This window comes from Spermophilus citellus, assembly GCF_964194105.1.
Source record: "Spermophilus citellus genome assembly, chromosome: 10".
Lineage (NCBI taxonomy): Eukaryota > Metazoa > Chordata > Mammalia > Rodentia > Sciuridae > Spermophilus > Spermophilus citellus.
The window spans coordinates 4,907,458-4,932,566 of record NC_138197.1 but is presented as its reverse complement, the minus strand read 5'-3'; the positions used below and the strand labels follow the sequence as shown (position 1 = coordinate 4,932,566).

Genomic DNA, 25,109 nt, shown 5'->3' with positions numbered 1-25,109 from the left:
AATCCCAGCCAAGTTTGGCTGCACCCCTTGGTTGGCCACTGCAAGCTGGGGTCCGCAAGGAGGGAGCGAGAAGGCCCCTTGTAGGTGACCCCAGGCCGGGTCTGGCAAGCGGTGGCTCCAGGCCCGGAAAGGGTCTGGGCGGGTAGGGTGTCCACAGCGTGCTCCCTCCACCGCCTCCGCCTCCCTCTCCTGGCTTCCTCCTCCCCCTTCTCTTCCTCCTCCACCGCCTCCTCCTCCTCCTCTCCGCTCCCAGGCCGCCCGCCCGGTTGCCAGTCCCTCCTCCTTCTTTCTCTCACTCCTCCCTCGATTGCTCCTTGCTTGCTCACCTTTCACCGAGGGTGGCTTCTCCTGCTTTCACCTGCACAAGTCCGGGCTCCGGGCGCTCCGTCGCCCTCCACGGCTGGCGCCCCCGCTGCTCCAGGTAGCCCTTCTCCCCTTTCTCCCCCTGCCTCTGGGAAACTTTTTTTTGCAGCTGGGTCAGCGGCTGAGGGGAGCAGACCGCATGCAGGTCCCGGAAGGCCTCCCTGGGGGGCAGCCGGTCTGCCCCAGGCCTCTCGGGGGCAAGGGGAGGCCCAGGGGGCACACAGGGGGCTTCCAGTCCCGGCGGTCGCAGGGAGTCCGCAGGCCACTCCGCAGAGCTGAGTTATGCAAAAAAAAAAAAAAAAAGCCGCCCCTCTCCTCCTCCCCACCCCCTCCCGGTCCCCTGACCCCTGCAGCCCCCCCCTCCCTCCCCCACCCCACCACAACCCTCACCCTCCTTTTCCTTCTCCTCCTCCGCCTCTTGCGGGATTTTGTAGCCCGTTGAAGAGCTCACAGTGAACCCATCTGAGGAGGGGGAACGGGGCTGGAGTCCAAAGGGTCTCAGGAGGGGAGGAGACCGCGAGGCGGTTGGGAGCGCGGGAGCTCAATACCCCCGAAAAAAAAAAAAAGGCTTCAAATATCCCCTGCGCACACACACAAAAAATAAATAAATATTAATGGCTCAAAAGTGCCCAAACGCCCAGTTTGGAGATTATGATGGATGGCGAGGGGGTACCTCAACTCAGCCTACTTGGGAGTGGGGGCTCAAAACGGCCATAGTAACTCCCAAGCCTCGGCTTGGGGCCTCTGGCTCACGCCCCCTTCTCTGGCTCTCTGCTAGGTCCGGCTCTGGGCCCCCAGAGGAGGAAGGGGCAAGTGCGGGGGGACCCTCAGGCAGCGTGGGCAGGTGCGCTCAAGCCCCAAGCATCGCTCAGCACCTGGGGCTGCGGTGCTCAGCTCACAGCGGCGCGCAGCTCATCTCCAGGCCGGTGCCAAGTCGCCGCCCCACTAGCTGCCTCCCCGGGCCAGGGTCTCGGAGAGGGGAGAGGGAGGAGGCGGCAGCCGCGGTGGCGTCTGCGGTGACGGACGAGGAGGACGAGCAGGAGGCGGCTGCAGCTGGGCTCCTGTCTTCCCGAGCGGCGGCGAGGGAGGCAGCAGCGGCTTCCCACCCGCTCCTCCGCGCTCCAGCCAGCGCCTACCAGTCCACCAGCCTCCCTTGCGCTCCCGTCTTCTTTGTGGTCGCTGGCTCTCCTCCTCACGTCACGATCCAGCTGCTGGGGCTGCACTGGAGAGACACATAATAAAGCCAGGCTTGGCTGGAAACCCAGCAGGAGGATGTGATTAGCGGAGTCGGGCGGGGGAGCGCTCTAATCCCGTGGGGCGCCCTGCACTGCTCCAGCTTCGATCAGACAGAGAGAGAGCCAACCAACAACACCGAGCAATGGACAGCGCTGGAAATACAGCTCAGGCTGCCTGCAAAACCCAGACCGCATCTGCCACTGCAGCAGGCACCACACCGGCTGGGCTCTGGCTGCATCGGGGGCGGGAGGAGGGAACAGAAGGCCCACCCGGGCTGTCAAGCTCACCCAGATGCATTAGCATTACAAACTGCAAAAATTGAAAGAATGGGGGAGCAAACAGGTTAGCTACCCTAGCGTTGCTTCTTGTGCCCCACGCACTAGAATTATCTTCAGACCTAGCTGCTCCCTCTCAATTGACTTTTGAGGATGGGTTGGTGTTCCAAGACCACTTTTACCCCACATCCAACAAATGCTTACACCACTGGGCTAGCCTGTACCCTCATTTGTAGGGTTCTTGAGCATGGTGCGCACTTCCAGACTGTGACTCTAAAACCTTATCTCCAGAAAACTGCAGTAGCACCCCTTCCCTCCGAGGTTGGCAAAAATAAACCGTTGCTACTTTTCACAAAGTTTTGCCAGGGGGCGCCTCATGTCCCTGTAGTTCTTGAACTAGTTGAGGCTCAGATCTCCTAGCAGGTCCTGGGGTCCTGGAAGGGCACATGATCACGGAAAGTCTTCCCTGGGTGGCTCCCCTAAACTGTTACTTTGAAGCGTCCCCCTCCCCCGCCAGCTGCAGGCATCCAGTTCCCGGGTAAGGGAGAGACCCCCACATCTCCCCCTCCAAGGCAAGTGACGCCACCTTGGCCCGCTTGCCTTGAGCCCGGAGAGGGGAGCCAGTGTGCCCCCCGGCGCTGGGGGTTATCAATCTCCTGGATTGATAAATTGCAACTTGGAGAGGGGAGGGCTGTGTCCCCTCGGAGACGAGTTACACAGGGCAACCTTTCACGGAAAAACCCGCTGCCCGCCGAGAGAATCGTTGGGCCAGCCCAGCAACAGCGCCCACCCCAAGCAGGGTGCCCGCACCTGGCAGTTCCCCCTTGCCCCCCAGCCTGGGCGAGCCCCCCTCAGCTAGCTTAGCAGTCCCTCTGGGCCCTGCTTGCCGACCCTGTGCTGGGCTGATTGCCGAGGTAGATGCCACCCCAGCACCCCTGCTGCTAGGGAGAGAAGGCCAGCAGATGCGGAGAAAGGCCTTAGGCAGGGGGGCCCTGCCCTTGCGCCCAAGGCCATCTCTGAGGTACAGTTGGGTGACTGGAGAAATGCAATGCCCAGGCAAACACGCTGACAGTAGAGACCGAGCATGAGGATACCCGGACAGGCTAAGGCCAGGTCATTCACTAAGTAAGACCTAGGCCCCGAGGTCCTCCCCTTCTCCGGAATAGGGTTGCCACCCTCAGCCACTGCCCTCTCCAGTTTGTGAGTCCGAGAATGTCCAACAACCCCAAGGAGCCACCTCCTGCAGCCAGGGATGGCCAGGGTTAGACTGAAGAGTGCCAAGGGCCCAGGCTAGGGCAGAGTCCCCGCTAAGTGCTTGGGAAAGAGCCAGGAAGGAGGGGCTGAGCCAGCCTCCCCCCCCCACACCCCCACCAGCGCCCCTGGAGAGAGGCTGACAGGCAGCAGATGGCACACACTGGGGCAGGGGGCGATTGGTTGTTCTCCCTCCTCCTGGGGAGGGGGGAGAACAACCCCCAGCTCGCCGGCCCTGGCTCTGGGGGCATGGGGCGTGGGGCGGGGGGGGGGGGTGGAAATTGCAGATTGTACCCACCCAGAAGAGAGGGGGCAAACAAAAGGAACAAGGTGGGGATGGGTTGTGTTGGACGAAAGGAGGGGTCATCCTGTGGGAAGGGGCGCCAGTGCCTCTGCCCTTTCTCTGTCCTAAGAGAACTGCAGGAGACTCAGAGGCCAGAGGTGGAGGTAACAGAATGGACTGGGCGGGACTCCGGGGGAATTGCGGAGGGTAGGGTGGTGGCAGGGATGACCAAGTACTTTTGGAACTAATCCTCAAGGATGAGGGTCATGGAGCAGCACACAAAGTTTTTTTTTTTTTTTGGATGAGTTGCATGCACCGCTCTGAAGCATGTTTGCGACTGGACCCTCACGGGGCCCCCACTCCAGACCTGGCTGTTGTGTCAGGGTGCCTCAGGGTGTGGAGGGAGCTTAACCTCCTCCTGCCTCCTTTCTCCTGTTTCCTCTAAAGCTTGTTTCATTTTAAACTACTTCCAGAAAAATGTTGTTATAAGGAAAATCTCAGAGCTGCAAAAAACCAGTACTGTCCCCCTTACTACCTTAGCCCTTTTGAGCTCGAATTCATACCAGAAGGGTCTCAAGGGACATTTGTTGAAGGCTGGGCCTTGCTTCTCACCAACCTGCTGACTCTGTACCAGAAAGTCATTTTCAGGTGATGTATTTTACACCATCTGCCTACCTCCAGCAGGGAATCCAGGGTTTAGGGTCCCTCCCTTGTTAAAAAGGTCCCTTGGGCCCAAGGTGCATGCCTGTTATTCCAGCAACTGAGGAGGCTGAGGCAAGAAGATCTCAAGTTTGAGGCCAGCCTGTGCAATCTATCAAGGCCCTATCTCAAAAATAAAAAATGAAAAGACTATGTATGTAGCTTGGTGGAAGAGTGCTCCTGAGTTCAATCCACAATGCCAATAATAATAATAATAATAATAATAATAATAATAACAATAGAAAAAATAACTATTTTTGTACTGGAAATTGAACCCAGGGGCACTCTACCACTGAGCCACATCCCCAGCCCTATTTTATATTTTCTTTAGAGACAGGGTCTCACTGAGTTGCTTAGTGCCTCGCTTTTGCTGAGGCTGGCTTTGAACCTGTGATCCTCCTGCCTCAGCCTCCTGAGCTGCTAGGATTACTGGTCTGCTAGGATTACAAGTCTGTGCCATGGCACATAGCAATTATAACACTTTAAAGGCATTTTCTGACCTCAATTTCATCTGATTTAGTTGGATCAAGATTTAGAGGAGGCAATTTCTTCTGCCCTGCTCAGAGAAGTTGTTGGAAAACCCAGAGTAAACTGTAAGAAACCAACATCATAAATGCAAGAAAGATTACAAGTTGATGATTTTGAAAACAAAGAAGACTTCCTCACATAAATAGGCATTTTCCCTCAGTCATCATGTGACTGAAGGAGGGGAAGCCAAAGAGCTGCCATTCTCCCAAATGATGCATCTTGAGAATGTGTCTCTGAACATGGAGCAAGTGAGGCTGCTGCTCTGAATTTCCAAGAAGAGGCAATGTATCATGCAGAGCGATCTAGTGCATGCAAGGGTCCAGTCAGCTACAAAAACAAACCTGTAAAACTGTAGAGCCCGGTGCAGGACATACATCTGTAATCCCAGCAGCTCAGGAGGCTGAGACAAGAGGATCATGAGTTCAAAGTAAGCCTCAGCAAAAGCGAGGTGCTAAGCTACTCAATGGGACCCTGACTCTAAATAAAATACAAAATAAAGCTAGGGATGTCCCACAGTGGTTGAGTGCCCCTGAGTTCAATCCCTGGTATCCACCCCCCACAACAAAATCCTATGTAAGAGTTCCTATTGTGGCCTCTAAATTAGATCCTGAAGAGTTCCCAGAGTCTTTTAAGAGATGCTTTGCAGCCAGGCACAGTGGCACATGCCTGTAATCCCAGTTATCAAGGCAGCTGAGATAAAAGGGGCATAAATTCAAGACCAGCCTGGGCAACTTAAGGAGATACTATCTCAAAATAAAACACAAAGGCTAGGGATGGAGCTCAGTGGTAGAGCATCTTTGGATTCAAGTCCCAATACCAGTTAAAAAAAAAAAAGATGCTTTGCAGTAAGTGACACAGTGACAACCTTCTCCCCTACATATTTCTACTTGTATGTGCACACACACATGCACACTTACCTTAAATGACACCTGTCACTTGGATACATGTGTTGTGCTCGAATTCGGGACCCCCAAAAGACCACCAGAGACCAAGATCGATGTAAACAGCAAAGAGGTGTTTATTGCGAGCTAGCTTGGTCCTCTGCACTCACACACAGCAACTGGTGACGCTGAGAGGCCCCAAGCCCAGGGTTTGCAGCAGTTTTGTACATTCTTTAGAGAAGGCAGGGACCCCCACATACATCATAGCAAATCATCACACACCGTGGGAAAATCAAATAACAACTCTAAAACATGATTAGCACCTTTACTGGCGGGAACAAGTTGGGTAGGGGTGATTGGTCAATACAAAAGGGTATTCATTTGAACTGATTGGCTTAAGCAAAAAGGGGTGTTCGTGCTGAACTACCTGGTTTCTCAACACCATAAACTACTGGGAGAGTCATCTGGAATCCCAGGTATTTCCCTGTCTCATGCTGATTGGTGGCTGCTAGGGGGTTGGTATGGATCCCCACCTAGCCTGACTGAGTCAGAGACACCCAGGGCAGTAGAGCTCTCCTGTTATTTGTAGATAAACAACTCAGCAGGGTGGGAATGTGCCTAGGAGCACTCTGTGGGTCTTTCCAAGGACAAAGGTCATGTCCCTTCCTTGGACATGAGATAGAGGCTGGTTTTTCATATGCAATCTGAAATTTGCAAATTTTGCTTGCTGGTTAATTACTTGAAAGTCTCACTCTCTGTGGGGAGAACTTGCATCAGCCCCTGAGATTCAGTCATTTTGGGGAGAAAGATTTATAACTTCCTTGGTTCACTTGTTTATTCAACATTTATTTATTGATTGTGTGCCTACTGTGTACCAAGACTGAGGGTACAACAATGCAGAAGGATTAAAACTCTTCCCTGCTGGGGCTTGTTTGCTAGGGTTATGAAAGAGCCTTTTTTTTGAGGATTTTGTTGGGGGTATGGATACCAGGGGTTAAACTCAGGGGCTCTCCACCACTGAGGTCACATCCCCAGCCCTGTTTTGTATTTCATTTAGAGACAGGGTCCCACTGAGTCACTTAGTGCTTCGCTTTTGCTGAGGCTGGCTTTGAACTTGCAATCCTCCTGCTTCAGCCTCCCTAGCCACTGGGATTACTGGCGTGTGGCATCTTGGTCTCTGGTGGTCTTTTGGGGTTCCCGAATGTGAACATAACAGCTTCACACATGCTAGTCGGGCATTCTAATGCTACAACACCAGCCCCTAAGGGGGGGAGGTTGTGGCTTAGTGGTATTAAAAGTTAGCCCTAAGACCAGCCTGGGCAACTTAAGGAGATACTGTCTCAAAATAAAACAGTAAGGCTAACTTTTAATAGAAGATCATGAGAATAATGATTTAAATAGTTTTGAACAAATCCTGAGAAGAAAAGCAACTCAAAGAGGCCAGCAGCAGACCCAGACATCTGCCTCCCTGGGGCTGCAGGAGCCTGGCGCCAAAAACGCTAAGTCAGGTGTGGAAACCTCCTTGTCTTCTCCAGTTTCTGTTCAGCTGGGAAAGCCATCTCTATTTTATCATCATTATTATAATTATTTAGTTCTTCAAGCATCAGCAGTCTTTGCAGGGAACACCCACAAGGCAGCAAGGAAACCAACTCATTGGGAGGGTCCCTGGTGGATTCACAGCCCCAGAAAGCTTGAAACTCCTGGCCCTGGCCCCAGGAGACTCCGCCCAGACCACCTCCAGCTGCCCTTGGTGTGCTGCTGCACACTGGAGCCTGTGGGTGCTGGACTCTGGTTCACTTGGGGCTTTGTTCTCTGTTACAATGTTGGTGACTGGCTTTCATTTTTTTTTCCACAGTACTAGGGAGTGGACCCTGGGGCACACTACACTCAGCTACATTTCCCCATCCTTTTTATCTTTTATTCTGAAACAGCATCTCCCTAATTGCCCTGACTGGCCTCAAAATTACAATCCTCCTGCCTCAGCCTCCCATATAGCTGGGATTACCAGCATGTACCCATGCACCTAGCAGTATTTTCTTTAATTTTAAAACAATTTTGTTAAAAAATTCAATATAATAAATGTGATATGAGGCCTGGTTTTATAAGCTTTGACTCAGAGTGCACAGGTAGTCAGCCCTAGCAGGCAGTGGGCACATTCCAGGACTAGTAACACATCCTTTGGTCTTGAGTAGATCATTCAGCCACCAATAAATTTAATTATCACATTAGAAACAAAACAAACAAAAATGTGGTAGATTTAAAAATGGGCTCTCATTGGTGACGTCCAAGGCCTTTGAGGTATGGTTTAACAAACAGAGTCTAGAATGCTCTCTACCTTTCATGCAGGTGAGGCTGGGGTAACTCTGTACTATCCCCAACACTCCATCTCATATTTCAGAGGGTCTCTGGGTTAGAAAGTTCATTCAACTGAGCTGGAAATTGCCTCGTCTTAGCTCCTCAGCACTGGCACTTTGCTTTTTTTGAAAAACACAAAAGCCTGATCCTTCTTACACATAACAGACTTTCAAATATGTGAGGTCTACTGCATTGCCTTATAAGAAAAGTACATATGAGTGGGATAAACTGTTAGGTGTATTGTTTGTGTTCTTTGTTCATTTATTTATTTGCTTTCTTGCTAGAAACCCTCAGAAAATTGAGACTCTGTTTGTTAGAGATTCTTATTTATTATTTTCCACTGAAACATTTTCTTATCACCAGTTGACTTATTTCTTAATAAAGTCTTTTTTTTTAATGTGTTCAAATAAAGGCATGAGAGTGACCTTAAGGGAACTTAATACATAAGAGTTAAGTTAGTATCCAGTACCTTGCCTTTTAGTTTTTTATTATTTAATATCATGTCTACATTATATTATAGAAATTTATCCAGTCTTTTAAGCTTACTAAGTTTATCTACTAATGTTATGAGATTTGCACAAATATTTTTGAGTTATTGCTAATCATGTATAAACAGAAGAATGGGGAAGATAAATGCAAAGAGATTGAACCCCTTCAGTATTTCTAATTCAACCACTATGGAAAATGGTACTATCTCCAAAAATCAAACATGAAATTGCCATAGCATCTAGCAATTCCACATCTGAGTGTAGACCCCAAAGACATGAAAGCAAGGTCTTGATCAGTATTTGAACACTCATTATTTACAATAGCCAAAAGGTGGAAGCAGCCCCAGTGTTCATTTTCAGATAAATGGATAAGTAAAATGTAATATAAAAACATAGTGAAATATTATTCAGTTTAAAAGGGGAAAAATTATGACCAATACCATAATGTTGACATGCCTTTTGATATGATAAGTAAAACAAACCAGACACAAAGGATGATATTGTGTTATGTGATTCCTCTTACAGGTGGTTCCTAGCAAAATCACACTCCAAGAGAGGAAAAATAGAACAGTGAGGGCCAAAGAATGAAGGGAAGAGACATTCAAATGGGGAGTTTTTGATAGGTGAAGTGTTTGAATTTCAGATGATGAAAATGTTCTGGAGATGGATGGTGTTTGTGGTTGCATAACAATGTAATGTGTTTATGTACATGGTGCCACAAAACTAATCACTTAAATTGGATAAAATTGTACATTTTATGCAAAAGATCTTTTATTAGAATTTTTAAAATGAGAGAGTTAATTGTTCATTCCTATGAAAAAAAATAAAGGGGAGTAATGAGAGTAAGAAAGTTCTGATGAAAAAAAAATGTGTTATATGAGTCATATCCATCAACTGTAACATGAATGATACTACAGTTTATCTGAGTCATGTCTTATTCTTGTGATACGTGGAGCATTAGAAGATGTAGTTGGCCAAGAAAAGAAATCAATAATATTTAAAGTCATGGGCCCAGTCAATACCCAATCTTGATGGATCTACTTAATGAGTTTGGAAAGGTTGCTTTGAGCATTCTAAGAAAGGTTTATCTTTATCATGCAATAGGTTGCTCTGTTACTTTGCAACTCTAAATGCACTTCAATAAGCCATGCCACCACCTCACTGACTCATAAAATATTATCTATAGTTTTCTATCTAACTTATTTTTGATATATTTTGTTTTCTCCTAAGCAGGTATTGCCTTTATCCTGAGATTCTCCACACTAAAGCAAAATTAGGTCGATTCTATTAGGGATAATTTAAAAAGTGATATCTTTGAAACAGTTTCATTCAATGAGATTCTCTTAGATGAATGTTAGAAACCTCACTTTTTTCTATCAGTGATGTGCAGTTTGCTGTGGGGTTTTATAATTTTCTGAAACTGACGACTTGATTGCTTTGGGGAAATTCTGATGCAGATTTTACCTTGAAGAGTCAAAAAGCATTGCTAAATGATGGATCAATTGTAATGGGATTAAGGATTTTTTCCATCCTTTTTATATTAATTATCTATCCATAAAGAGAGAAACTAATCACCCTGTCCCTGACTAATGCTCTGTAGGCTTTTGATATCTGTTTGATGAAACTATTACAAAAGATAAATCTAGAAAAATTATTTTCTACTTTAGATATGTATATAACATGAGAGTTGGCAAGATTTGAGTTTCTGAGACTAAATGAATATGAATTGATGAAATGCCACCCCAAGTAGTGAAGCAACACATAATTTATCTTTGATGTTAAAAATAAGTGTGACATGTGTGTTCCTAATACCAAAGTCTTTCTGCCCCTTCCTTAGACTTTGTAGGCATAAAGCTGTGGCCACTTGAACTTTGTCTGATTATATGCAGAGTCAGGACAATAATGAGCTTATCCATGGAAGTCTGTCCTGCTTTGAGATAACAGGTTCTAAAACATTGAATCTACCTGCATTTTGAATATAACATGAATATTTGTTCATGTGTTGTAACCCACTTCTATAGAAAAAAAATCACTTCATTTTTTTCAGTTATTCCCTTTATAAAACAACCCTCTATAAAATCACCTGGGGAGGAAATATTCCAGTAACAACTGCTGGCATAGAGAGAGTTAAGTTCTCCTCTGTGGACACAACCTAGCAGCCATCTGCATTTAAAGTAGGTTGTGTTAAATGCTGATGAAGATGCAGAGAAAGGAAACTCACATGGTTGGTGGAACTGGAAAGTAGTATTGCCATTATAGAAAAAAGAATGGAGGTTCCTCAAAAATTAAAAATAGAGGTATCATGTGATTAAAAATTCACGTCTGAGGACATATCTAAAGGAAGTAAAATCACTATGTCAGTGACGCCTGCCCTCCTGTATTAATTGCAGCACTATTTACAGTAGCCAAAATATAAACCCACCAAGGATGCTCATTAAGAAGTGAATGGAAAAAGAAACCATAGTACCAAAGTTACCTAAAGCAAAAATTGTGCTTACCATAAAAGTGGAAAGAAGATCAAGTCTTTTAAATTTCATATAATACTGTCATATGTATATTATACTGTCTTCTAATAGAAACAGAAAAAACACAATCATTACATGAAACTTTAGTGTATTATACTTATTCTTCCATTGATGAAATAGACCACACAAAGGAAATGTAGAGGCAGGAAAGGCAGATAATTTGATTATTGAATTTAGTAGAAAAGTCCTAAATTGTAGAATTTTATATACTAAACATGCAATATACTTCATACTTGCTCTTGATTATTTAATATTAGGGACACAAATAATCTGTAGCAATGTACAGAAATAAGCCTGTAATATATATATATAGTTTGATGCAATCTGAGATGATAACAAACATAAATTACTTTCACAAACAAATAGGGAGAGCAATTTTTTTTCCATATATACCGATTAAACAGTAGATGTATGTACTTTGGCTAATTAATATTTCAGGGTTTAAATTAAACTATTTGCTTAGAATGCCCAACCAAATGTGACTTGAAAAATACTTCTGGATTTTCTTGAATTTCCATAATTGATTATTTTTGAGATTTAGGTAATAGGGAATTTAAACATTTACTTATTTGGAAATAATCTTAATTCTATTAAAATATTTTGTGAATTCTGTTCTTTATCTTTTTGGAACATTTTTAACCCATTAATTCCCTAATGTACAGCATTATGCTGTAATTATTTTACAAATTGAGAAATCAGATAAATTTAGAAGTATTGACAATATAGTCCCAAATACTGCAAACTTTTTTTTTTAATAAAGAGAGGAGAGAGAGAGAGAGAGAGAGAGAGAGAGAGAGAGAGAGAGAGAGAATTTTTAATATTTATTTTTAGTTCTCGGCGGACACAACATCTTTGTTGGTATGTGGTGCTGAGGATCGAACCCGGGCCGCACGCATGCCAGGTGAGCGCGCTACTGCTTGAGCCACATCCCCAGCCCCTATTGCAAACTTTTATAACTCCAGAGGCATTGGATAAAAGTATGCTAGAAATTTGAAAAAAAAAATATGTTTATTTTGCATATGTTTAATCTCAGAAATTCAAATGTACTACAGTGTCTTTTTCAATAGACTATTATTGAAACAAATTCGCAATATTTAATAGTTTTGAATATTTAAATGAATCATATTTGTTATGTTAAATCATTCATAAGTGATGAAAAACTGAAAATCCATGAGTCTACTTAATCTTTAGATAACCAATTTACTTCCGCAAGTTGCATATGAATAATAAAAACTGCAATAACTTTACTTCCACAAAAGATACCTAGCAGCTATTTTACCTTTCATATTGGGAATTTTTCCCTTGACTAATGAAAATAGAACTTAGAAGCATATTTTTGAAAAAATAGATTTTACTAATTTTGACACATCAAATATACTACATTCATTTATGACTACATAAAAGGAAATCAATATGGTTTTACTTCCCTTGATTATTCTCTTGTTCTTCCTAATGTTATGTGTACTATTTGAAAACAGTATAGCAGGAAGCAGCATGGGTGTGTGGAGGCCTTCTCTAGACATTTCAAAGACTGTTGAATGCTCACCTTTGTTCTTTGCAGTTTTCCCCTGTGATTGGATGCTTTTCAGATGATCCTAAATGCTGCAGTAGATGAGATGGTTTATATCACATTCTTGCCATCCTGAATGGTGCTTGCAAGGAATAAACAGGGAACACAGATGTACAAATCTGTGAGAATTGTTTTCAATTTCTATTTTGTATTTGGAATATATGAGTTTTTTTAATACAAATATAATGATAATATAAAAACTATTTCACATAGTCTCTCTTTTAACTTTTATGAATATACAACTTCTAAAATTGCACTAGCAGGATAGTTTAATTTAATAAATTTTAAGTTGTAGGAAATTTTTAAATGTTTATCTTTTTTAAGTCTATATTATGAAATCTTTAGAAACTTGCCTTTGGGTAGATTTTTTTCTATGTGTGCTTATAAATTGGTACTATATGGTAGGAAAATATGTATATATAATACACATGATTTTTTTTAATTTCAATGTAAAATAACAAACTAGCTATTCTAGTACTTATGGTTAGTATTTATTTCACAGAATGTTAATTTGATCAATTTTCTAAGACCAGCCTCATTCATTTGAGATTTTTTCACAATTTTATTCATTTGTATAATCCCACAAACATTTTCAGAGCATTTACTGTATGGATAAATGTAAGAGCTGAAAAAATAAGTTGTCATTTTAATTTCAAAATAGTTGATCTTGAGCTATTATCTTTGACAGTAGTTAGAGAGTTGGGCCATTTCTCTATTGAGGGCTCTTAATTTGTGAAAATCACATCATACTATAAGCAGAGGAGAAAACACATCTTTTGAATTCTCTAAGGCAAAAAATGTATTATTTTCTCAAGTTGCTGTGAGTGAATAATTGTGTCAAAAAGTTTCTACCCTAAAATAGTGCTAATATATAGTCTTGCTCAATCCACTGTTTTCTCAATAGACTGAAAACCATTGCACATTGTTAGCAGTCTTACTTCAAAATTCCTTTGGTGGTATTCCTGAAAAATATTAATATTGAGACATTTTACTTCCTACAGGGAAATCCTCTTCCATCATCTTATAATCCTTCCATAACGGCAGCCCCGAAAGATCATCTTAATTAAATAAGTGGAACTTGTATTCCATCTTGCTAGGAAAGCAGCAATCTATTATTCAATCATCCAGCAGAGAGAAATGATACAGCTGTTTCAATGTGGTCTTGTAAAAGCAACAAGTAATTGAATATATAACAGTCATTGTCTAAATACTCCATAAAATTATTATTTCTCCAAAGATTTTGAAATGGAAAGAAAGGCATTCTCAAAAAAAAAAAAAAACAGATATCTTTCTCTTTATTAAAAAAGAGAGGGGATATTAAGAAAAAAGGGCATGATCACCAACTGAAATAAATAAGTCTCTTTAGCCCCTACAAATTATAGTTTAAGATAAAACATCCAAAAGCCTACTTTGTTATTTTGTATACATAAGATTCCATTTTGTCTTCAGTAAGCATAAGGAATCCTATCAAGGAAAAACTTACATAACCACAGAAGGGAAAATAGAACCCTGGAACATTATTGACCAAAATTGTAAACAAGAAAGTCTATGTAAAAATCATGTAATTCACACATTTTAAAAATGTTTTTTTTTCCAATACTGATCATTAAAGAACATTTTAGAAATATAATTCTTATTTGTATGAAATAAGTACTATTTGGAACATGAGTGACAACAGAAATATTAGTCCTACTGCATTTCACACTGGAAACAGAATACATAAAATTTCATACAAATTTGCTTCCTAGAGCAAGGTTAAAAAAGGCAAGAAACTCTCTGAAAAATTCCTTGGGGAAAAGAAGCAACTGTACCAAAAACAATTGAACAGATTATGTCTACTATCCAAAGTAATCAGTTTTCCTTCAATATCCTGTCAGTTCTCTACACAGCATGAGATGCAGAAAAACAGCAATATCTTGAAGAATGAAGCATGGAATCTACTGGGGAGGGGACCTGAAACATACTAAATATATTTGTGGCAGAATTAATTCCAACACCCAGGAGGAAGCTGATAATGTGTTAGAGTGAGCTGTCAAGTGAAACGGGAAATTTTTTTCCATGCATTTTCTAATGAGTTTTACTACACCCCCCAGTGTTTATTTTAAGACATTCTGCTTGTCAAGGTGGAACTCCTGTACTCATTTTCAGATAAGTGACTATTTTTAAAAAATTTTTACTCCATTCTAAAATATTAATAAAATAGTCCACTTCAGTATAATTCCCTTTATCCTGAAGGCACCTCATTGATTTCTTTAAAAAACCCACTAAAATAAAAGAGCCCACTGAAGGATAATACTGTTATTCATTCTTTGCTTTTGTCCTAACTTATGACTTACATGTATAAATTTATCTTCTTCTATGATCTAAATTCTTGGATGTTTCAAGTTATACAAGTTTGATGGTAAGTCTTATGTCATGTAATATGTGACTTTGTCTATGACATTTAGTACATAATATTAGCTATTTCTAAAATCTGCTTTGTTTGCTATCACACTTAAGACTTTTTAAAAACCATTTTTTTCTTGCTTTAAATCATTGGAGATTAAATTCAGAAAGCATGTATCCCAATTTAGAGTAAATTAGTTTAAATCAAGGCAACTAAAATAATTTTTTAGTTAAAAAAGATTTAATATAATTAAATTTCCATCAAAAGCTTATTGAAGTTTGATAGAAATATTATATGTATTCTCCATTATTCAGAGTTAAATTAGCTTTACTTTGGAAGGTAAAAAACAAACATTTTAAAGTTTCTTTTCTTCAATTAATGTTGCAGATACATAAGAAAATTGGAAGGCCTTATTTAATAGTACAAGATTAAAGTAAACCACAGTATGTGCTTCTAAATACATATGGAATTTAAATCAGACAATAAAAGAATACTAAATATTTTGTTAGTAGTAAGTTCTCAAATACTCTGTACAACTTTTTTCTTACTTTTCAGAAAATTTAAAATGTTAAATATTTATACCGTTCAATTCCTAAGTGATGCCTCAATTTAAATGAATAGGCCATATCTCATAATCAATTTATAACAAATAAAAATGAATATTAAACTTAAATACTACCTGTGCGTTTCTGATGTTGTTCATCCATTTGAGATTTAATTTTAAATAATTTCATAATCAAGTTATTTATAGAATTATAAAACTCATTAGGAGATTTTAAATAATTAGATTTTTAATAAACCCAATTATTTAAAAGGCTGTGTCTTTTAAGTATTTTCAGTTTGTCTTAAATGGAATATTTCCACCTTAATTTAAAATTAGAATAAATTATGCAAAATGATTTTTAGGAATCACATATGCTTAGTTACTGGTGCTATTAATAATGGCAAAAAAAGAATGATGGAAAATGTTAGACTGTTTTTCATTTAGTTTTCTTTCTTTTTCAAGTCTATCATACTCTAGCAAAAAAAGCATTTATGAGTGAACTTTTTCCCAAAAAATGTGAAGTCAGGATGCTGCAGTCTGGCTGGGCACAAATCACCAAGCCGCCACAAAGCACTTGTATATCAAACAGAAAGCTTTATTGCCCAAACTCCACCAGCACTCCAGGCACACTCCCCGCTTACTCTTCCAGCACTCCACAGAGCTCCGCCCCAACTCTCTGGGAACTCCACAACAACTGAACTCCAAAGTAGTGAGTGCCCGAGGCAGCAAGAGCTGCCCTATTGCCGGACAGCAAAGGTCTAATATACAACTGAATACACAGCTTAACTAACCATCATCATCTCAATGGCTTGCTGGTGGCACCTTTCAACCATTCCCTCTGGCAAAATGCCAGGTGTCATTCTGACTAGGCTGTGGCCCTCAACATCAGGATATTAAATGATGATCTTAATTGTCCAAGATTTATTTTGGTTTAAAAAATTAGAAATTATTTACCATTGCAATAGACTAGAAATATGGAAACAAGTTTTGCAATGGGAACAGCTATCCAGATACATAGTGTGTGTGTGTGTGTATGTGTGTGTGTGTGTGTGTGTGTGTGTGTGTGAGAGAGAGAGAGAGAGAGAGAGAGAGAGAGAGAGAGAGAGAGAGAGAGATCCACCTGGCTGATATCCTGTTTCTTTTTTTTAACCTTTAAATTGTGTTCTAAAAAATCAAAATGTTCTACAAGAAGATTTTTATTTCTGTCATTTGTACTGTATGATTCTGAAGGGACAAAAGTTCACACTTAAGCAAATCAACAAAGAAGCAATAAAAATACAACAAAAAGTCTTACTACATTTCAATAACACATGCAAATAAACCGCATTTTTTCAGTTTTACATTGGGCTGTATTACTCACAACTTCATCAATCCACCAAAATATGGAAGGTAGTACTTACATTTAAATTGGATTAAAAAAGCAGTGAATAAAAGCCTCCATAGTAACATTCAGATAGACCATGACTGTCAACTGTGACTTATTCAGAGGCTATGATAGACCCAACCTGATCTTTTATTAAAATTGGGAGCCATCTTGCCACAAAGCCATGAAAAGCTAACTTCGGCTTTACTATAAATTACTGCAAATTCTGAACCTGCTTGGAATGCCTGCACGTGCCTTGAACTCACCCATGCCTGGCTCTCTGACCAGATAGCAGCCCTCTCTGAAACTTTAGTGACACCTCATAAGTATTGGCCTTCCCTGGCCAGACAACGACCCTCTCTGAGGCTCTAATGGTCCTCATAAATTCTGATGTTGGGGCCAGCAAAAAAAAAAAATGTAAACTACCATTAGTTTGATGCTTGTCAGAGTTCTGTTATCTGTAACCCCCCTTTTGTGTAACTTTCAGGGCTATAAAGCTGGGCTGTAGGAAAGGTGGGGCTGCTGTCTTGTTCCCGCAGTTTTGGGAGGGAAAGGCAGCCCACCGGTCGAAATAATAAGCTTGCTTTAATTTGATTTTAATTGGAGTCAGTGGTCTTTTCTTTTGTCCTGGTCTAACAGCTATAAATTACCTCTATTCAAATGCATCCTCAGAAAGATCCAAAAGAAACTGGCCAGTTAGGAATGCTCTAAAGGTGGTACAATATCTTTCCTGCTTGGCCTTCAATGTCAAGGTCATCATTTTTGACTAAATGTTGTACTGATCAAATATTCACTATGTATTGAATGCCTAGCTCCTATTTAAATTAAGTAAATATTGGTGACACATCTGATATAATGAGTTAATATTGATACGAGTTTTCTCTCTTTGGTTGAAATACATACAGGATTGTGATATGCACACATACATATATAGACACAAACAGGTCATTTGTTTGTATACCTAACATACATAGATTGTGCTGTAATCACTCCTTGTAAATAAACCTTGGGATGGTCCAAGGCTAACAAGGAACATTGCAATTTTTATTGTCAGGGTTTTTTTTTAATTGAGATAAATATTTTAATAGCAAATATGCTGGAAAAGAATATTTTAATACAGAAACATCATCACATATTTCACCTAAATCAAAGGGAAAATATGATTTAATTTTGAAATTTGCATTTTAAAGCAATATTTTTGGAACAAGTATCCATCATTTTTTGGCAGTTAGTCTATGTTGTTATTACAGATAAATAATAGTTTTCCAGTACTATTCCTGGTTTAGTAACTGTTTTTTTTTTTTTTGTGCATTTCTCATTAGAAGTGTTTGGGGTTTTTAAATTTTTTTAGTTGTAGTTGGACACAATACCTTTCTTTATTTTTTAAGTGGTGCTAAGGATCGGACACAGTGCCTCACACATGCTAGGTGAGAACTCTACTGCTGAGCCAAAACCCCAGCCACTAGAAGTGTTTTAATATTGTTATTTTAGGTGAGATAATTTTTCTCTTATTTTTAGCTGGCTATTGTTGGTATGAAGTAAGAGTATTTATGAGTATATTGAGCTTGAATCTATGTACTTTGATGAATTCTTCTATTAATTTTAATCCTTTGTTCATTGACTTTCTTGGAATTTTGAGGTCATCATATCACTTGCAAATAATTAATATTTTTCCTCTCTTTCCCAATAGTTAACTCTCATGTTTTCTGCTGTATTATACATTAGCTAAAGTCACTCCAAATAGTTGAATGATAGCTTGCATGCATGCTTTATTGTTTGGGATATAATAGAATTTCCATTACATCTCACATGTATTTAACTTTGTTATATTCTCATAAACAGTGTTTATCATGATAAATATTTTTCTACATAAGAGATATTGTAGTAGATATTTACCAAATATGTACAATAAAGTAGTCTTTTGATTAGCCTACAATTTTTTAAATTTATTTTTTTAGATGTTGATGAACCTTTATTTATTTATTTATATGTGGTACAATGCCCTACTACTGAGCCACAAATCCAGTCCCTGATTAGCCTATAATTTTAAAATTAATACTTGTAAAAATATTTTTATATCATAAAACAAGATTTCCAATAGGAAGTAACAATGAGCATTTTTGACTATCATGAAAATTGAAAAAACTGAAACTTGATAGGGAGCCGCCGGCGGCGAGGCTCTGGGCCGCCGCAGTCTCCATCTGAAGGCGGCCGAGGCGGTAGTCTCGAGTAAGATGAGGCTTCTATTGCTTCTCCTGGTGGCGGCGTCGGCGGTGGCCCGGAGCGAGGCCTCGGCCAACCTGGGCGGCGTGCCCAGCAAGAGGTTAAAGATGCAGTACGCTACGGGGCCGCTGCTCAAGTTCCAGATTTGTGTTTCCTGAGGTTACAGGCGGGTGTTTGAGGACTACATGCGGGTTATTAGTCAGCGGTACCCAGACATCCGAATCGAAGGAGAGAATTACCTCCCTCAACCAATTTATAGACACATAGCCTCTTTCCTGTCAATCTTCAAACTTGTATTAATAGGCTTGATCATTGTTGGCAAGGACCCTTTTGCTTTCTTTGGCATGCAGGCTCCTAGTATCTGGCAGTGGGGCCAGGAGAATAAGGTCTATGCATGTATGATGGTTTTCTTCTTAAGCAACATGATTGAGAACCAGTGTATGTCAACAGGTGCATTTGAGATAACTTTAAATGACGTGCCTGTATGGTCTAAGCTGGAATCTGGTCATCTTCCATCCATGCAACAACTTGTTCAAATTCTTGACAATGAAATGAAACTCAACGTGCACATGGATTCAATTCCGCATCATCGATCATAGCCCCACCTATCAGCACTGAAAACTCTTTTACATTAAGGGATCTTTGCAAGAGCAGCGTGACTGACACTATGAAGGCCTGTACTGAAGACAGCCAGCTGTTAGTACAGACCAGATGCTTTTTTGGCAGGCTCGTTGTACCTCTTGGAAAACCTCAATGCAAAATAGTTTTTCTGTGCTGGCACGTTCTGGAATTCTGCACATTCGTGGAGTGCAATAATACTGTATAGCTTTCCCCCAACCCAGATTCACCCAGTTAATAGTTTGTCATTTTTAAAAATGTAGACATTACTACTTAGTCATATTTAAAAAGTAGAAAATTGAGTTACAATTTGATTTTTTTCAAAGTGTCTGTTAAATCTTGTGTTTTTATATGATTTTTTTTTGTTTGTTTGTTTAAAGTCAATCTTTGGGGGAATACAGCCAAAGTTCCCAAAAGAGTTTATCAGTCATCTCTAATTTGGTCATGTCCAATTTATATCGTTATCAAAAAACTGCAGATTGTGAACAGTGCATTATACAAGATTATGGGGGAATCTAATATCCAGAGTACTCTACCAATTTGTTTGTATGTGTGCGTGCGTGTGTGATTACCAGAGAACTACTACAAAACCAACTGCTTTTTAAATTCTGTTGTGTAGTTCAGGTGTCTTGCCTTGACCAATCTAATGAATTGATTAACTGGCCTTTATACTTAATAAAAAAACTAGCAGATGTCAGTTAAATGAAAAAGTTTCAGTTTATTGCTCAATGTACTTGTTAACATTGTATTTAATCATCGTCGGCCTAATTTTGTGTTTTTAACTTAAAGATAATCTCCTAAGGGTTACACTTTAGATTCCCACAAAAAAAAGAGGTTAATTTACCATTTTTAGAGTTGAAACTCACCTATTAAATAAAAGTTCAGTTGAATCTCTTTACAACATTGATACTAAGTGAACAGAAATCACCCAGCATCAGATATCAGAATTCTGTTGTATTTGAAAAATAAGATTAATTTAAATTTACTGATAGTTTCAGTATTCTAAAAAGAAGAGTTTTTAGAAAACTAAAATTGACTAAGACTTGAAGGACAATTTAGCAGAAATAGGACCATAATGTAGAAAAAGAGCCATCGAGCAGCAGCAGCCGCAGCTTCCACAGGCTTAACATGGAGAGCCCAAAGTAGGCCTGGATTTACTCATGTAAATAAAAGGATTCAAGGAAAAGTTATGAGGAAAACCCAACATTGGTTTTATCTAACACTTCAGAGTTACAAGACCTAACCCTGTGTGTCATAGGACTGACCTGTTTTGCTGTCACTGGGTGTCCTGAAGCACATGTCAGGTAATGGCCTAACTGTTACAGCCTCAGGGAGGAGCACTGCAGTCTCTGAACTGACTGCACAATGTTAGTCTGTGATTCACTGCAGAAAACTGGCCAAGCAGTTATCATTTCCATTCTGAGTAGAACCTTTACGTTCTTCAGGTTAGTTAGTTCATGATTTAAGTTTCAAGCTCCTTCGAGATTGTTATTTAGGTATAATATTTATGTTTTGACTAAGAATTAAAAACGTGTTAATCTGATTGCATACCACTCCAAACTCCCCATTTTCTGCAAGTTGAACACCCTGTCGAATGTGTCTAGGGGTCTTTCTTTGGCTAATGGACATTCCACTAGTGACAGTTACCTTTATGGCATGAAGCTACTAAAAAACTGAATCTTAAAAGTTCCCATGGGTTTAACAGATCAAACTATGGAGAACCAAAGCTTCAGCTCCAACTTTCTCCATGTTTGCCTTGGGTTGAATAACTTGTTTTTTAGAGAATAACTTTAAGTGGCTTAGACACTGATAAGAGCTATTTTGTTTTATGCTTAGTTCTATTTAAATCTAGAATTTAATTGAGTCTGATAAAAAAGTGGGTCATGTGAATATGAAAAAATAATGTGAGGAAAATAAACTATTTGCAGTGTAACTTTATTATATTCTAACATTTCAAAATTATTAGTTGCTTATAAATCGGTATGGCTGTGTAGTTTATAAATGTCTATGCACTATATTAATTAAAAGACCATAGGATATGTTGGCAGGTTGACTGATGTTGGCATTTTTTACCACAGTTGCCATTGTGGAAGAAATTATTTGTTACATTAATAATAAAAATAGTTAATAAAAAAAAAGAAAAAACTGAAACTTATATCTGTGGCTTGAAGTTTTAGGAAAATAGGAACTACAGAAATGATAATTTTTAATTAATGATTTGAATAAAACATATGAGTTTTAAAATAAATGTTTTTAAATACACACTTGCATTTATTAAAATAACTTCAAAGTAAATGTGTACTTAATTTTTATGAGTAGGACCTATTTCAGGATGTTTTAAGCAGGAACAAAACCAATATTTATTTTTGGCATCAAAAAAGCCTAAAGAGTACAAACATGTACCATGAATATTGAATTGAGATCTTTGGGATTATGACACAAGAGATTCAAAAGACTGAAGTACAGAATTATTAAAATTGAAGTAGTACATGAGATATGAAGGCAAAGAACTGACTTTATCCCTGGTTCTGTTTTTAACTATCTATATGTTTGTTGATTCATAATTTATTTTTCATGAACTATAATCAGTCTATGTGAAATAAGAGGTAAATGATGTTTCTAGTTTTTCATCAAGAATGTTTCTGTTTTATTTATGTTGTCCATACCCCCGTGGCTATTATCAATATTCTATCATTGAATTAAAGTATTAATAGAGGAAAAACAATAATTGTTCTCTGATATCCTTGACTACCTAATCTTTAATTTGCTTTCTGGAGTGTCTACATAAGCCTTTATAGAAATGAACAGTTGGTTTATTTATATCAAATTGTAATGATTAACTGGACTATTGATTATGTAAGAAATATTGGTTAAAATCTAAGCAAAAATAATGGAATAAATTTCTAATACAGATCTACACATAATCAGATCAAAATGATGCTCTTACTTAAAAATATTTTTTTATTGTTTGTTCAAAACATTACAAAGCTCTTGACATATCATATTTCATACATTAGATTCAAGTGGGTTATGAACTCCCATTTTTACCCCAAATACAGATTGCAGAATTACATTGGTTACACATCCACATTTTTACATAATGCCATATTAGTAACTGTTGTATAATTTTAACAAAAGAAGTCAATAATATATGTCAAGAATATCTCCAACTCGGTTGAGTATTTGAAGTTATAAGTAGATTCACAGAGAAATTTCTATACACAAATTTACATACTAAAATTCCTATACATACATATACCTACATGTATACACAATATTCATGCCTGGTCCTTTACTTAAAAATACCTTAGACTAGGAAGATTATCTTTCAAGTTACTAGTTTTTTGTGTTATCTTTATTCATAATAAATTTTAGCTTGGTTACTTAAGCTAATTTTTCCCTTAATAAAATTTACATCCAAGTACACACATGGACACTGGTACACTAACACATACAGGAAACAGAGAAAAATATAATAGGATAATCCCAAGGAATCTCTAATAATTTTTTGCTATACCAATTTCAGACCCACCAATAGACCTAAATTTTAAGAAATATTTTGGTAATTTTTCTAATATCTACTTTTCTGGTTGTAATTGTGCAGTTTTCTAAGGGATTGCCATACTGCTTTCCATATTGGCTGCACCAATTTGCAGTTCCACCAGCAATGTATGAATGTGCCTTTCCCCCTACATCCTCTCCAACACTTATTTGTTGTTTGTATTTTTAATAGCTGCCATTCTTACTGGAGTAAGATGAAATATTAGAGTGATTTTGATATGTATTTCTCTAATTGCTAGAGATATTGAATATTTTTTTCATATATTTGTTGATTGACTGTATATCATCTTTGGAGATCTGTAAAAATAAGAGAACCATAATAGCTAAAGCCATCCTTTACAAGAACAGTGAAGCAGGTGGCATCACTATACCAGACCTTAAACTATACTACAGAGAAATAGTAACAAAAATGACATGGTATTGGAACCAAAATAGATTTGTAGACCAGTGGTACAGAATATAGGACACAGAGACAAACCTACATAATTACAGTTATCTTATGTTAGACAAAGGCACCAAAAAAACATTGAATAAAATTTAGCCTCTTCGGGCTGGGGATGTGGCTCAAGCGGTAGCGCGCTCGCCTCTCGTGCGTACGGCCCGGGTTCGATCCTCAGCACCACATACAAACAAAGATGTTGTGTCCGCCGAGAACTAAAAAATAAATATTAAAAATTCTCTCTCTGTCTCTCTCTCTCTCCTCTCTCACTCTCTCTTTAAAAAAAAAAAATTTAGCCTCTTCAACAAATGGTGCTGGGAAAACTGGAAATTCATATGCAACAAAATGAAATCAAGCCCCTATCTCTCATCATGCACAAAACTAAGCTCAAAGTACATCAAGGACCTAGAAATTAAATCAGAGACCCTGCACCTAACAGAAGGAAAAGTAGGCCCAAATATCCATCATGTTGGATTAGACCCCAACTTTCTTAGTAAGACTCCTATAGAGCAAAAATTAAAATCAACAATTAATAAATGGGATGGATTCAAACAAAAAAGCTTCTTCTCAGCAAAAGAAATAATCAGGGAAGTGAATATACAGCCTATTGAATGGGAAATTTTTACCACTTGTGCATCAGATAGAGCACTAATCTCTAGGATATATAAAAATGTAAAAAATCTTAACAATAATAAAATCAAATAACCCAATCAATAAATGGGCCAAGGAGCTGAACAAATACTTCTCATTGTAGTTTTAATTTGCATTTTTAAACTTCTAGAGATGTTGAACTTTTTAAAATATATTTGTTTACTGATCATATTTCTTCTGTGAAATACAAGTTCAGTTCCTTAGCCCATTTATTGATTGGGTTATTTAGGTTATATTTTGTTTTCTTTTGGTACAGATGGCAAAGATTTTTCTCCCATTCTGTAGGCTCTCTGTTCATGTTCTTGACTGTCTCCTTTGCTATGAAGAATATTTTTACTTTAATACTATCTCATTTGTTGATTCTTCATTTTGCTTCTTGTGCTTTAGGAGTCCTGTTGAGGAATTTGGTTCATACGCAGATAAGACGGAGATTTGGGCCTAATTTTTCTTCTAGTAGGTGTAGGGTCTCTGGTCTAATGCCTTCATTGTTGATGTACTTTGAGTTGTTCAGCTCCTAATATTATCACCTAGTTGGCTAGATTTCAACCTATGAATGTTGAAAGGAGATTAATATTTGGATAATGTTAGACTCAGTTATTTCCTCCCTATAGGTATACAGATGGCCAACAAGCACACTAATAGATGTTCAACATCACTAATCATTCAGTAAATACAAAGCAATACTATAGTGAGATATTTTTATAGCAATCAGGATGCTAATATAAGAAAAAATTATATCAAACTTCGCAAGTATCGAAATAGGGAACATTTTGTGCACTACTGTTAGGAAACTGCAATGTTATAGCTACTATAAGAAAAGTATGACATTTCCTTCCTAAAAAAGTAGGATTTTTATGAATTATGTTCTGA

General features: G+C 39.1%; 1 pseudogene across 1 annotated transcript; it reads left to right on the top strand.

Annotated features, from left to right (window-relative positions):
* The first annotated feature begins 18,910 nt into the window (after window positions 1-18,910).
* LOC308658507 (thioredoxin reductase-like selenoprotein T) lies at window positions 18,911-20,285 on the top strand (annotated as a pseudogene). The gene has a single exon. The product of its transcript is annotated as a thioredoxin reductase-like selenoprotein T (transcript).
* Window positions 20,286-25,109: the final 4,824 nt, after the last annotated feature.